Source organism: Lytechinus pictus, chromosome 17 (assembly GCF_037042905.1).
Source record: "Lytechinus pictus isolate F3 Inbred chromosome 17, Lp3.0, whole genome shotgun sequence".
In the NCBI taxonomy this organism is placed as follows: Eukaryota; Metazoa; Echinodermata; class Echinoidea; order Temnopleuroida; family Toxopneustidae; genus Lytechinus; species Lytechinus pictus.
In genome coordinates, this window is record NC_087261.1 from 4,318,496 (window position 1) to 4,332,709 (window position 14,214).

A 14,214-nucleotide genomic window follows, 5' to 3' on the forward strand; every position below is an offset into this window, starting at 1 on the left:
AAAGTGATTATGAATTTTATAGATTATTGGTATATATACACTGTATATACAATTGGTCTTGATAACCGAATAACAACCTCCAGTATAAAACCCTATATCGTTCATATTGAGAGTACTTATTTGAAACATGAAAGGAATATATTTAAAATGGTCCCTAATTTTGTTGTTCATTCGAGTGTAAATCAAATTATTTCTATTCACAATGTATTGAAAATTCAATTAAATGAAGCATGTCATTCTGTTTGATGAGTGAGAGAGAGAGAGAAAAGAGGACAGACAGACAGGCATACATGTACATCATACATGTACATACAAACACACACAGACAGACACATGTGTAGACAGACAGATAGTCTAGAATCTACAATATACAGTGTAGTATGGGAGGAAATACAAACATGGAAATATCTGTGCTTTTTAATGAGAAAAGCTCACTAGTTTCTAATCCCAACAATCTATTTAATAGTCAACATGGCGGTCAGATCAGGTTTCTAGTGCAAACAGAAACTAAAACTAAAAGCATACATTATTACAATTTATCAAATCTAAAGTCGGGAAACCATGGCGAGTCTTTCACAAGGCATACTGTCAGTGGGTTTTCACTGACAAATTTGCTCTGAGCCAATCAGATGCAAGGATTTCAGTAGCTTATAACACACAGTCAGTGAAAATTACTGACTATTTCTCTGATGAAATACTCCTTATCTTCCAAAGTAAAGTGTATTTCCATGCACAAGTACATATATACACGTACTGTGCATGAAATAGCATAATACCTATGATACCTATCAGAATATTACATGTACATGAACCCAGTTGAAAAAAATATTCCTAAGTAATACAGACATGGAAATAAATAACTATTTCCTCTAACTGGAAAATAGAAGATTGACTAGTGTTGTCCTTATTACCACACTTTTCAAGGTAATACAGTGCAAACTTTCATGGACTTATTTCTTGGTAGAGAGGATGAACTATACAAATTCAGAAAAATTTGTCATGAAATTTCATTCAACATAGAAACGATTTCCTATTCTGTGATTGTATTACACAAAAGGAACTGTGGGAATGAAATGTACATTATTTCCACAAAGTTACCTTTATCTTTAGAAAAAAAATAAATGGGTATAAACCCTACTACATAATTTCCTGAACTTTGGAACAAACCTTTGTGAGTTTTAACAATACAAGCGGAAGAAATGCCATGGATTGATGATTTATATCACATTCAAATAAACTGAATTTTATCCTGAAGTGCATGGTACATGTAGTGCATGCCTGCTAGAATAAGTTTCACATGTAGTGCACGCCTGCTAGAATAAGTTTCCCACCCAGTAGTCTATAAAGATGGTAAATTGCCAATTTGTTTACTGCCAACTGGTCCTCTCATCAAATGGTCTACTTTCATTTTAATAGTCTAATTCCATTCTGTCCATCAACATTTTGTTTAACAACCATTTGGTCCAATAATCACTTCATAAATCACCATTTCGCCTATGACCATTTCGTCTCATAACCAGTTGGTCTATTAAATATCCATTTTAGTTTTTCTTTCAATTATTTCGGGTTTCATATTCACATAGATATATATATATTTGAATATGTAGTTGTGCTATTGATTGTGTCAATATTACTAATTCAATTATATAAATCATAACAAATTGTAAGTTACGTGGACAGGGCTGTTGTGGAAAGTAGTTCTGAAACTGACAATGCTACCCTGTACAAATAAAACTAAAGGACAAGTCCACCCCAACAAAAAGTTGATTTGAATAAAAACATGAGAAAAATCCAACAATCATAACACTGAAAATGTCATTAAAATCGAATGCAAAATAAGAAAGTTCTGACATTTTAAAGTTTTGCTTAATTTCACAAAACAGTTATATGCACGTCCTGGTCGGTACACAAATGAGGAGACTGATGACGTCATCCACTCACTATTTATTTTATATTTTATTTTATGATATATGGAATATTCTAATTTTCTCCGCATTGTCAAGTGAAACAAATATCAATTCCTCTCTGAACATGTGGAATTAGCATTGTTTAATACTATATGGTTCAGTCAAGTTGGACCTTTCTGTCAAATCTGTAAAAAAATGTAATATTTCATAATTCAAAAAATAAAAAAACATATAGTGAGTGAAGAACATCATCAACTGTCTCAATCGCATGTCACTGAATTGTGCGTAATACTGTTTTGTGAAAAATAAGCAAAACTTTTTGCCATACATCTGATTTTTATGACATTTTCGGCGTTATGCTTGTAAGATTTTTCTCTAATATTCAAATCATCATTTTTCTGGGGTGGACTTGACCTTTAATAAATAAACAGAGTGAAGACTAGACTCCAAACTCTTGTCTGGTCTGTCTCCTTGGTAGAGAAAGCCAGCCACAGTATCTAGTCTCACTACTTCAGACTCTGCATTATGCACTATGCGAATTGTGAAAACCAAGGGTCTGTGTTTGCAGACTAGACTGCTAGAGACATGTTGGTAAACACAAAGTACATGGACCGTAAATGTAAAAAGGTACAAAACAGTGGCAGATCTGACACATCCAGCCTGCGCCCAACACCACTTTTGAGAGTCTTGAAAAATAATTGTAGTGGAAATTTTTTTTCTTGTGCTTAATAAATAATTTTAGTGGATTTTTTTTTGTCACAATTATTCTGAACCAAAATGCCACCCCCCCCCCCAAAAAAAAAAAATTGTTGATCTGCTCATTGTAGAAAATACATTTTCAATCAGGGTTTCCTTTTCTTCATTGATCCCCCTCTGTTCATGTTGTTGTTGTTTTAGCTTTATACAGCGTATATCATGTATTTTATACACAATTAGGCTTGTATAAAATCTTTCAAAAGATATCTTTAAAAGGGAATCTTTTAAAACAAAAGAAGTCACTATTGTTATTGGAGCAAGTTCACATATTGTTGTGTTGTTGCCGACTTGGGTTTCAAGGCATGCACAAATCCAATTTGAATATTCAACCCGAGAATTTAATATAGAATTACTTTTCCTTTTAAAGGCTCTATATTGGTATGGATAGACATTTAATGATAATAAATTTTGTGTTCTATTTATTAAGATCAAATATCAAAAAGAATGTGGTTGAAACTGAAAGAAATTGAACTCTCATGTGAGTCTAATAAATTGAAACTACAGGCCCATGGTGAACTGCGTTGCAGCAAACTGTACGGTACGTGAACAATACAATGTAAGTTTCAGATTATAGAAAAACAAGTCTATTCTCACTAGATCATCAAAACAGCATTTTAATCCAGGGGCCACGGAAGCGGGGGGGGGGGGGGGGTGGGGCTTCAGCCCCCCACTTTTCTCCAAAACCGTGTACAAAAACATAAAAATGACCATATGATTGTGATTTTTTGCATGGCCAGCCCCCCCACTTTGAAAACCGTTACGCGGCCCCTGTAATCTTCTTGATTTCAGTCTTTTTTCAATATCTGAATGTTCACCAGGTGGGTGTTTCATGAAAGTTGTCAGCACTGACTTAATTGTCAGCAATGACTAAACTGTCAGTGGAAACAATTTCAGTTAAAAAATCCTTTGTTTTGATTGGTTGACAAGCACTGGCCTCTGACTGTTACTATGGTAACTGTCAGAGAAAGTCAAATAAGATGGTTTCAAACCACCTCGATCACAAAAATGCCCGTTAAATTACGAGAACTTTTTTCAGGCTAAAAAATACCTGTTAATTATTCTTGGGATAAGTTCCTGAAGTTACGATCATGCACAGTATATGGTCTGATAAACAAGCAAGGCGCGAGATTCAAAATCGCTAGCTCAGCAGCCACCCACGGTGCCCGTGCCCAACTACACGTTGTGCTTAAAGTTCCCGTAATTTGCTTTCACATTGCTACAATACCTGCGACCTTGGTAAAATCCCCGCGAAAGTTCTCGTAATTTTGATAAATACCTACTATTTAGCGGGTATTTTCTTTCGGGGAGATTACGCGTAATTTGCTTTCACATTTCCAAAATAACCTGGTATTTTCCGATTGGGGTAAATTTCCTGATCAGAAAATACCTGGAACTGACGAAATTCGAGGCGGTCTGAAACCACCTACATGTATAGTCAGTGCTGACAACTTTCATGAAACGATCCCCAGATCTTCAACTACATACTAAAAGCAACTTGCCAAAAGTTTTTGCCATGTCATGAATACATCTCAGCTCATTTCACACCGGTTTTCCCTACGTACTGTACCCCATTATTTTATTCATGCTGAAGAGCAGAATGGTCAGGATTAGGGCTGATTCAAAAGCATATTAAATGTTTTCCTATTTTGACAACCGTTCAACCATATGAAGAAAAAAAAAACCTTCCCAAAAAGCTGCTGAAATTTCACATCTTACATCAAATGCCCATCTATTTTCCATATTTCCTTAAAATTGTTTTGATTTAGTTGGAAAATAAATGGGGAAGTGTTTTTTTTTAATCTTGTTTTTAAAAACCCACCCTTTTTAATATATTGCACATTTCATCAGGCAGTTTGTTGTAAAAGTGAACATTGAAGATCAAGAAATGAACACTCAATCGATTCAAAACAAAAATGAAGCAACATCTTTATAAAAATCCCCTGGAATTAGGCTATTTATGAATTTTATAGCTTTATTGATAAAGATGAAAATTCTCTGTGTCTTTTTCTCAGCTCTATCCTTTTAATAACAAACAACTGTGGTTCGTGACTTCTCCACATTAATTGAGGACTGTTTAAACAGGGAGTCGGGAGTACTTCATGTTTTAAACGCAGCATATGGAATAATAATAACTTGTTGGACAGACACACCATTATTAGCATGAAATGAGTTTACAGAGTGTGTGATAGCTTGAGCAATGATGAGAAGCCGAGGGAATCCTAATGATCACATGTATCACCCATCATTTCACAAACTGGCAGTTAATCGTACTGCACAAAAAAGGGTAAAAAATCATCACTTAGAACTAAAGAATGTTTTAAAGCTATAAATTAACAAATATCCAAAGAGCATCATTGATTTAACTCAGGTCTAATATAACAGGTGTAGCAAAAGTAAGATTTTTAATTTTTTGCTATTTGTCCTTTTTATAAATTTTGAAATTAAGCTCGAATGTTTCCTTGATTTAACATTGCACGCTCAATATTCAATTCAATATCTCTCAAAAGATCTATTTTAAGACTAGTCTTTTATATAAGACACTGTGTTTGTCAAATTCGCTCCCTCTTTATGGGAAAGCGGTTCAAGAAAGTACAAGTACAGTAGATGAAAACGAGGTCTTTGTGTTGCACCTTGCCAAGGACATCTGCTCAAGCAATCTCTAGGCAACAGTTTCCTAGATTTGTACTTGATCTCAATCAGTAAAAATTTATCCCACTTTAATGAACGCTCGCAGTTCTCCTCTGTCTGTCTATCTATTTGCCCCCCCACACGACTTTACTCATCTATGTGAATCTCATTAAAGGGATTGTTCAGGCTGGAGATATTTTATATCCCAACAAATAGAGTAAAATGCACAGAGCAAAATGCTGAAAATTTGATCAAAATTGGGTAACAAATAACAAAGTTATTGAATTTTAAAGATATATTTGCAGTATTCCGGTAAAACAGTACTAGGCATGTCTTTATGAATATTCATTAGATGGGCTGATGATGTCATATCCCCACTTGTTCTTTTGTATATTATCATATGAAATTAGGTTTATTCAAAAAATTTCTACCAAGAACTAAAAAACCATTGAATTGGCAACTGATTATTAAAGTGAATTAGTTATTTATTGCTGTAACTTATTTATCATTATGGAGACACATCATTAATACACATGTATGAAAAAAGGAAACAGTTATGATTTCATGTAATAATATAAGAAAAAGAAAAGTGGGGATGTGACATCATCAGCCCACCTAATGAATATTCATGACCATGTGCATATAACTGTTTTCACAAAATAGTGATAAACTTTAAAATTCAATAACTTTGTTATTTGTTATGCAATTTTGATGAAATTTTCAGCATTTTGCTCTGTGCATTTTACTCTATAAATATTTTCAGCCAGAAAATAAATTCCTTTAAACTGTTTTAAATATTCTAAGACTAAATTATACTCCAAATCATGTGACCTGCATGATTACCACACTTTTGATGTTAAAAGTGTTTTTACTTGCATTTTCATCATTCATGTATTATCAAAACAAAGAGCACTAATTTATTGTGCAATTCTACCTTGGCTCCAAAAGTGGTCAGTTATATGCCGTTCTTCAATTTCTTTTAAAATTATCGTTGCATCCCCTTCCTCGTTCTAAATTTCTAATAATGATGTTTGTGACAGAACTGTCTTCAGCATGTTTGTTCATTAGAGTGCTAAATATCAGAGCCTAAATCATCCATCAATATTGGTCTCATTTTATCCAGTACTGTTAGCAAAAAAGCAATATGGAAGTTCTTTTATTTGAAGAGATATCATGGGTGAATTATACATTTTGACATGTTCAGAGTTTATGGGGCAAATGCTGGCTAATGGCATTCGTGCCCCGACATGTATAGACTCATATGTTTCAATTACATTGAACTATGAATTATATTATTATGAGTATTTGATGAGGATTTGATGATTATGATGGTGGTGGTGGTGGTGATGATGATGATGATTGTGATGATGATGATGCTGAAATGTAAGACTAACAATCGCTGTATAATCTCATTGAATATTCATAAATACATGCCTAGAACTGTTTCACAGGAATAATGCAAATCTTTAAAATGCGACAACTTTTAATATTTCTTGTCCAATTTTGGTCAAATTATCAGAGTTTTGTTTGTCTGATTTTTTAAAATACATATTATTTTCATCCTAGAGTACCCCTTTAATCCAAGGGCACCAAGACCATTGCTTTATTGGGTACTATATGAAAGTAAATATTATTGCAATTTATATTCATTAATAAAACCCTCAAATGTCCGTCAAATCAATCCTTGAAAAAATTCCCATTCACTGTGATGTCAAAAGCTAATCCAATCGTTGCAGATTTAGGCAGTAAGTTGTGAAAAATAATGTAGCCCCCCCCCCCTCCCTCCCCCCCAAAAAAAATTTCCTGGATAGGCAACAGAAAACGTAACCTCTCTGAGGGTTAAGGGTCTACTATTAATCAGTCTTCTTTCACTCCGGATGAGCCAAGGGATGATTAATGTTTGTTATTATTAAAATAAATCTCTCTTTAAAATGTTTCCTGTCCTGTTGCTTCATTGGATGTCACAATTCAATGAAGCAAAAGGGCAATTCCATAAAATATGTACGTCCGACCTCCCTGTACATGTATGTGGGACCTTCATGAAATTTTCTGTCTCTGAGTTCAGTCTGTAATGTTCTCAAAGGACGAAGTGAAGTAAGACTTGAGAAAAATGGGGGTCGGATGTACAAAAAGGTTGATTATTTTACTGAATTGCCCCAAAAGAAACCTGCACATTGAATGCATTCGTGTATATTCTCATGACAGCATGGAGGGGAAAACTTTTTATTAAAAAAAAATAATAATAATCAGTTGTCATGAATTTTTCAATAGGCTCGGCTCATGTCTGGAAAACTGACCAGCTTCTAGGGGGCTTTCTCCTTTAAAAAAAAAATGATTGATTCGAGGGTCATTTAGGGGGGTTTTGTTTAAGTTGCAATAAAGTTACTTTCATTTCAATAGTGCTCAATACCATCTTTCAATATGTTTACATGAAACTACTATCATCCTGGTTTAATGGATTTATTTAAGGGTGAAATATTTTTAATCACAAACACTTAATATGACAGAGCCATGGTACAAAATGCGCACAATCCCCAACTAGCCTACATGTAGAGCCAACACTAGATAATTTACTGTACTACAGCCTCCACTGGAAGATCCATGATGTACCTGCCCAAGATGTATACAGCCAAAAAAGAAAATTGTTGATTGCTTATAAACCAATACCTAGTATGTTTTTCGTGACAAGATTCACCAATAACTGATTCTGGAAGCATATGGAAGCACCGCCAGACTTTGAACATTCACCAACTAAAATTATTTTAAGACATAATTGGAAAGAAGATATTTCAATCATTTTGGCAGGAAATTTTGCCTCATTTTGGACAAACACCAATATTAGTACAAACATAGACCTACATGTAATCAGGAAAATTATAGCGTGCCAAGAAATCTTTGATTGCTGCTAATACTAGAAGGAAATAAGAGTTATTGTTGTTATGTCAACTCATATGTTTATTTTGCAATCTGATATTGTAATCAGAAGCTTTCTTATGAATTCACTGGTACTCCAGTTTTTGTTCATAGTATATTTTTGTTCAATCATAACCCTATAGTTTTTAATCACTGGTCTGCGCCTGCTATTAAATTTGTAACATTTTGAATAATTGAATGGGTCGGTCCAAATAGTCTGTGCTGCTTTATCGCTGCTATTATTATAGCATGAGGCTTGGACCAGAGAAGTGCAGATATTGGGAGCAGTACACAGGGCCAGTGTTAAAGGAGAATGAAACTCTTGGAGCAAGTTAGCTTTTGTGAAAGCAGAAAAATCAAAGAATAAGATCAACAAAACTTTGAGAAAAATAGGACTAGCAATAAAAGAGTTATGAGCATTTGAATGTCGAGATCACTAATGCTATGGAGATCCTCCCATTGGCAATGCGACCAAGATCTGTGATGTCACACACGTACAACTCTCCCATTTGGACACTGAAAATATACCCCAAAACATCTCTTTTTGCTCATTCTAATCATATGACAAACGATTCATCAATGATATAATGTTGTGAAACCTCTGTACTTGTCATCTCATAAAGAGAACACCTCACCTTGTGATAGACTCTATAAAAGTGAGAATATAAGTGAAATAAGTACTAAAGTAATGAGGGAGTTGTACGTGTGTGATATCACAGATCTTGGTCGCATTGCCATTGGGAGGATCTACATGGCACTAGTGATCTCAATATTCGAATGCTCATAACTTTCTTATTATTCATTCAATCTTCCTCAAACTTTCAACAATATGTTTCTTTGATTTTTCTCTTTGATATGGATTCAGCTGGTTTCAAGGGTTTCATTCTCCTTTAATGAGACAACTGAACCAACCGGTGTGTTGGCTCAGTTGGTAGGCATCCGTCTCACAACCGGGAGGTCGGGGATTCAAACCCCAGCCGCGTCAGACCAAACACATACATGTAGGATGTGTGTTGCTGCTACCCTGTTTGGCGTTCAATAATGGGATAGAGCCTCGTCGATCTGGTACTGGGCATTTTCACCACAGATGGACACAGAGGCAAAAAAATCAAGTTGATATTCATGTCAAATGCTTTATGTTTTTTAATAAAACAAGACCTGAAGTTTCTGAGACAACATTTTTTTCCGACTCTGGCAGCCATTTTTTATTTCAAAATGGCTGCCAAAGTATGGATACAAATTAGTGTTGAAAATAGTATATTGATACATATTTTGTTTTGACAGATTTTTAAAGAACAGGTTTGATCATGATGTTTATGCCTTTGATTTAGCTTGCTATTAGAACACTTTTTAAAATCCCACAGAAAGAAACACCAGTAATTCATTCATCTGATAAAAAAACATTGATGAAGTATGTGATATGGTATGTAATGTCAGTTACCGAAAACATGAACTTTTTTTTCTCATTTCCTGGAAAAGAGGATATATTATATGAAACTTGGTAGGTTTCCTCTCTAGGTAACACCCCTCCCTTCTACACCAAAATTAAAGATTACCAATTAACAATGAAGCCATAGGGTACCATTAAATATATGTAATGTCAGTTACCAAGTGGAAAATGTAATGTCAGTTACCGAGATGTAATGTCAGTTACCATGATAAAACGTTGGTTACCAATATTAAAATGCAAATATGTGGTCAATTTTATGGTGAAGAAATATTGTATACTTGTTATTTAAGTATTTCACTTTAAAAGTCACACCAGAAGGAGCTTGCTAGTGACTTTTAAAAGGTATAGTTCACAAGGAATACTATATGAAATTATGGAGGAAGTTGCATTCCCATCGTGCAAAAAAAAATTACTATGAAATTGTTTTGTACATGCACTTACCCAGTACCTAATTGTTTGTATCAGAGAATTTTTTGTTTGGTTTTCGGGGGGGGGGGGGAAGGGGGTACTTTTCCCAACCTATTGCCTAAATCTGCAACATTTTTTAAGCTTAACATTGTGATGAAGGGGATTTCCAGGGTCCCTTTTTTAGTTTATAGGATTCTTTTGAGCATTGCCTCGCTAAAAGTAAATTCCTGGTTTTTATACATGTTAGTAGTGTGGATGTGTGATACAATTTTGTTTTTGGTTTACAAGTATAGATGAAAAGTGGAATTTGACAGTTCTGATCAATGTTGCATGGATCTACTAAAACTGTGGGTTTCTTTTTCTAATTTACAAATAGTTCAGTTTCAGTTTAGAAGCTGGAGTTTATTTTTTGTTGACAGCTTAAAAAAGAAATAAGCAAAGAAAATGATTAAACAAATTATGAAGAGAATTGAAATCCGACAGATATGAGCAAGCATTGCTTGCACTGACCAGAATAGAAATCAATAAAACTACATGGCTGCATGAGATTCGGGGGAGGGGTACGTGTAGCCTAGGGGAGGAGACATACATTTTGCCTTTTTTGAGGGGAGGGGGAGGTTGGAGAAGGAAAAGGTTTAAAAAGTCAATATAAAACTGATGAATATATTATGGGTGTACAGTCAATACAATATTAAATTACTATAGGAAAACAATTATAATACAAGATCATCCAGTAAATATCATTTTCCCCAAACAAGAACAAACAGCTCAAAATTTTCTATTTTCTTTAAAGGTCCAGAAATTTGGAACAATATTGAAGTAATTTTAAGAGAAAAACCAACATTGAACTCATTCAAAAGGAGATATAGGCACTTTTTGTTACAGCGCGATAAGAGATAGGATTTTCCTGCATGTGTATCGAGTGTAAGTGTGTGCGTGGGTGTGTGTGTGTGTATATACATGATTATGTTTACCGTAATTGTAAATTATTTACTTAGTGATTTTTTTGTTGTATTACATTGAAATGTATAATTTTATATGTTTTATGTGTACTTGTTGTTTTGTAAGGGGATAACCTAGATAAGTAATTCTACTTTTGTTATCCCCTCCACTGCACTATAATATGCTTACTTTGTACACTTTTATTTTGATTGTGGAAATTCAATAAATTCAATTCAATTCAAATTCAATAATTAAAAATGTGAAGTATTATGAAACTTTTATGATTTTAAAAAGCCTTACATATAAGTACCAAGAAAATTATGCCTTTGAAAATCATATAGCACTGGTAAATGTTAATGTGTATTGTCAGTTACCGACAAGTAATGATAAAAATGTTCAAATCAAAGAAAGGAATTCAGAAAAAGAAAAAGTTTTTTCATTGAAATGTTCCTAGAAACTCGGGTATACTTCCACATCAAGCTCACTTTCATGTGAAGCCCTGCACAGAAGATACAATGCAATGATTCCACACATTCGACTTCCATGTGTTATCTCTATGGCAAATTAAGTGTAATGTCAGTTACCAGCATGGTTGTGGAAAAATTATCATAGCCCCCAAAAGACAAAAACGAACTGTTTAATATTTTGACACATCTTTACCTAGTAACGGAGGTATATTTACATATTCAAATTATTACTCTATCTACTCAGGGACATAAGATATTTCAATTTTAATGAACACCCTGAAATTGCATGTCCTTTTGCGTAATGTCAGTTACCGACACATTTTTGCTTGCTGATGCGTAAAAAAATGTGGTTACATAGGAAAACTTAGTATCAGAGTGTACAGCAAGGTTCACTTTATTAACTCTATCAAAAGCAAACTCACATCATTTGTTGTTTTAGAGATAGACAAAATGAAAGGTTTGAAAACATTGTGCCGTGTAATGTCAGTTACCGTGAAAATGCCCTACTGCACATTTGCTGCCGGGCCCACGATCAATTGGGCAAAATGAATTTTTCGGGATATTTCTAATCTCATATTTCTATTCGAACAAGAAAATATAGATTTTCAATATCAATAATCAACCCATCCCCCTGCTAAGCCAACGGCAGTGTACGATTTATGGCCCAGGGGCAACGGAACGAGCACCGTTGTCCAATCAGAGATAAGCACCCATGAATGGCTACGACAAGTCACGGATTACTAAATTAGGCAAGCATTGATTGCGGGGTTAGGCAGAAAATTTGGCAGACCGTGCAAAAGGAGAAAAAAAAATTAGTACGGGGTTTATGGTTATAGCACCGGAGGAAATCCAGTGTAAAAAACATATAAGAGTAGAAGAATATACATGTACAGTATACTGAAATATCCTGTTTCTTGGTTTCAAGTATGTGTATACACGAAGATGGATCAATTGTTACATGGAATTTATTTTAGCGACACTATTGTGTGTAATGTGAATCAAATAGTTGTACACTATACACTAACAAATTTTCTCATATACATCACAATACTGTTTTAACATACATGTAAGCTTTTCATTAAATAAAAAATAAAAAAGGAGCAATAATTCAATACATTATTGTCTTTCATATCATCGGAATAGCACCTGAAAGGTGGAGTACGCTAGTTTCTCCAATGTGTGGCTTTTCCTATACCAAGGGATATCAAGAAATGACATAGTGACTTGTTACACACATGTACATGTAAAGGCATCGGCTAGTCCAATGGCATCGGCTATTTCAATGTATCATACAAAGTTCTACAAGTGCATTTATCGATGGAGAGAGACTCTCCAAACTTGTGTTGCATAGGGCTGTGAATAAAAACTGTTCAATGGGACGCATATGACACTTTCCCTTCTATCATAAAAGAGGAAGTCTACCAACAAAAAGGTTTGAGTGGGAATATTTCAGTTCATGACGAAAAGATTCCCTTTTTCTTTTATAAACACCCATTATTTCTCTTTCCTTTTTTTTTGGAGGGGGGTCAAATTCTTGTGAAAATTGTAAATCCAGCAGGAATAGGATTCAAGATGAGAAAGAGAAATCACAAATTTAAGAATAGTGATACATTAATTCTTTAAAAAAAAAAAAAAAAAGTTCAGAATCATGATCCTATGAGTCACATGTGTAGTGATGTGCCGTACATGTACATGAATGAATAACTTTCATTCTGAAGATTTTACATGTATCAATCAACCCCCCCCCCCTGGACTATCACATCACTTCTTATTTTATCCTAACTCATGTTTCTACATGACTTCTGTATTTTATATTGCCACAGGTACATGTACAGTACATACATTGTACAAGTAAAGATCTCACCATTGCTTTAAATGTGTTAAAAAGTAACAAATACATGTAGAAGATCAAAGGTTCGTTGACACAGTGACAGTCTCAAGATAAATTTAACAATGGAATGTAAGGTTGTTTAATAATTCTCCTGTCTTTATTTTTAAACTGAAAAATTGACACAAGTTTCGAGGCTCACAGCTGGGAGGTCGAGAGTTCAAACTTCAAACCCCAGCCGCGTCAGACAAAGACGTTAAAAGATGGAAGATGCTGCTACCCTGATTGGCGTTCAACAGTTAAAGGGATAGAGCCTCGTCAATCTGGCGCTGCACAGCGGCTGCCGGGCCCACGATCAATTGGGCAAAACAAATTTTCTGAGTATTTCATTTCTGATGTCTATTTCAACAATGAATTATGGATTTTCATTTTTTTCATTTCATTTTTACAAAGAGCTTTAGTAACTATGATTCCATATTTTAAAGCTCTTCATCCTAGCTGTATACTTTTAACCCAACTTTAAGCACTGCTACATATACTCTGATCAGACACTACAATACTTGAGGAATTCCGCCCTACCAGATACTCATACTACACCTGAATAGGGATTGGCAAATACAGATTAATACCATGCCAACGGATATGAGCACTAAGATGGAATTTGAACCAAAACCATGTGGTTCAAATCCGGAGACTTATCCTCTACACCTAACAGTATGTTCTACTCATAAATTCCAACTTGCTTCTAACAAAGTCCATCTCTTTGCTTCGAGCCTTTGCCCTTGACAGAAGTGCCCCATGGGTACTAAGACAGCACAAATCTTTAGGGAAATCTCTTTGCTTCGAGCCTTTGCCCTTGACAGAAGTGCCCCATGGGTACTAAGACAGCACAAATCTTTAGGGAAATCCCCAGAT